The sequence below is a fragment of the Geospiza fortis genome, unplaced genomic scaffold (assembly GCF_000277835.1).
Source record: "Geospiza fortis unplaced genomic scaffold, GeoFor_1.0 scaffold54, whole genome shotgun sequence".
Classification (NCBI taxonomy): Eukaryota; Metazoa; Chordata; class Aves; order Passeriformes; family Thraupidae; genus Geospiza; species Geospiza fortis.
The window spans coordinates 7629109-7631530 of NW_005054301.1; the positions used below are offsets into that span (position 1 = coordinate 7629109).

The following is a 2422-nucleotide window of genomic DNA, read 5'->3' on the forward strand; positions in this document are numbered from 1 at the left end:
AGACGTGTCTTGACGCACACACGGTTTGCCCCCGTTGAGTTTGCGGACCGCCAGAGAAGTTCTTCGTGGGTTTGATCGCCTCGTTCTAATAAAGCACCTTTTCGCTAACGAATGTTTCGCGGGCGGTGTACGAGAAGACCGTGAGCGATGAGAGTTGCGTCATTTTTGGTGAAAATCACCAACCGGTCAGGAAACGAGCTGCAATTTCCCTCGCCTTGGGAGGAGACGGGACGGGGCTTGTAGCGCCTGGCACCGGGATGCTGCGTTCTCCGGCCACCGCACACCGGCACCGGGATGCTGACGCTCACTGCCCAGCACAGACCGGCCCCAGTTTTGTTTTCATCCCCACACTAACACTGCGCAAGGCTTAACGGTAAAATGTCAATGCCTCGCAGCTGACTTCAGCTTTAGACACTGGTACATATTAGCAAGCAAAAGAAAAATAGGCAAAGCTGTGAGGAATTAAAGAATGTGGGGGTCACGGTGTGTATGTGGAAGAAATATTTGGTTTGGCGGTGTACGGATCCTGAGCTGACCTTGTGTGTGTGTGTGTCTTATGCCCTACGTTACACTGTGTTGCACAGAGAGATCATGGGCTCTCAGCTTCAGTTAAGGATTTGTCTTGGGTTTGGTTTTTTGGTTTTTTTTTTTTTTCCATATCAATCTCCTGAGATTTTTCTTTGTCGTTTATTGCTTTTTTTTTTTTTAATAGAGTCTCAAAGGTACAGACTCTGTAAATTAAATAAAACGTGAAAAGAAATAAGGCGGTGATCCTACTGCACAAAATATCACCAAGTAAACCACAAAATTTATGTCGCTGATGTACATAAACATTGTCTTGATAATATTTTAATTAAAATGTAACATATTTTTAAGGAAAAAAAAATTGAGCGATATTTCAGATCCTGCACATATCGCAATGAACATTCCTAACTGTGAAGAAATTAGATGTTGCAGGAGATCTCCCAGAAATTAGCGGCATGTTGTAAATGTTTTGTGGTGAAAAGAAGGTGATCAATGGTTCTTTTGCAGGTACTTCCGTTTGATCGAAATATCGGCGGGTACTTGTTTTCTCCACAGGGATTAAAAAAAAAGAAAACCAAAACCAACAACGACAAAAAAAAAAATACACTACCAAAAAAACTATTAATAAAACCAAATCCAAACCAAAAAAACCCTAACAAAACCAAACCACCACAACAGGAAATTTTCTATGGCCGTTTTGTGGCTGCTTCGAAAGTACGAGTTGCCCTTTCAGAATATCGCACCTGCAAATTGTGGTGTTTCTTCAACCTAGATAGAATTATCTCTGATAAGGGGAGCACTCTTCACACCCGCGCAAATGCCACTGTCCGAAAGCGCTGGCATTTTGCGCAGGCAGTAGCACTGGCAGGCGTTTGCTGAAGCCAGAACCCCTCTCTGTGTTGTGAACTGACCTCCTTTGGCTATTTTTAAGGCAGAAGGCATTGAACTAGTGGGACCCGGATCCAGCCTTAATTAAGCTATTTCTGTAATTAAACAATGAAAGGAGGTGGGAATCCGTAAAACTTCCGATTCGCTTTAACAGGGTATTTCTTGCGGAGGCGGAGGTTGTTGTCGGGATCCCCGACAAGGCTGCTCGCCCTACAGCGTGTCCCCCAGCCCGACGGGGCCTGGGCTGCTCGCCGCCCCGGCCACCCTGACCACGCGGGACTCCCGTTGCTTCAGCGCGGCCCCGTGCCCTGTGGCCGGGGAGCATCTCCGGGCGCACGGGCCGTGCAAGCCCGACCCCGCCGCTCCTGGGCCCGCTCGGCGCCTCTAAAGCTCCCCCAGGGTTGCTGGGATGCTCGGGCGTGACCCTGCACTGCTCTCCCACGCTGCCCGGAGCTTCTCTTCCCATCTGTGTCTATTGTGTTCACAGTTGGTCCTTCTCTTCCCCCTACGCCGCGTCCTCCAACCTGTCTGTTCCCCCTCCTTCCCTCTCCCACCCCTCCACCCTCGAGCCCGCCTCTGATCTCCTGGATATTTTGTTTCTTTCCCTTTCTCAATGTGTGTTCCTGATGTGGTCCTGTCGGAAAAGCTCGTTTACTCTGCTCGGGTCTCTAGTGGTTTAAGGATAATGTTTATCAGAAGTGAACGTGCTCAACTTGTTTCCATTCAACTGCTGAGTGTGGGCTGAAATACCAAAGGTCAGATCTACAGTGAGTCGGTAGAGGGCAGGGGGAGACGAGAGGAGTATGAAAACATAATATACAACAGACTGTTGATCGCTTCTGACCTGCCTGGCAAAAAGATTATTTTCTTCAGGTAGGAAATCGTTGTAGAATCGGAGGGGAAAGGCAGCAGGGAGGGGAGGGCGGGGGCGCGGGGTCGGGGCTTTTCTACCCGGGGAAGGGCACGCGTGCCCGGGCAGGGGGCTCGCCCTGAGAAGCCGGAGGCCGGC

At 49.5% G+C, this 2422-nt stretch overlaps 1 long non-coding RNA gene across 1 annotated transcript in view; it reads left to right on the forward strand.

Annotated features, from left to right (window-relative positions):
- Positions 1 to 324: 324 nt before the first annotated feature.
- Positions 325 to 2422, forward strand: part of LOC115949093 — an 18425-nt gene continuing 16327 nt past the window's right edge. The window contains exon 1 of the long non-coding RNA XR_004082740.1: positions 325 to 373. This is a non-coding gene — a long non-coding RNA (uncharacterized LOC115949093). The remainder of the gene's footprint in view (positions 374 to 2422) is intronic.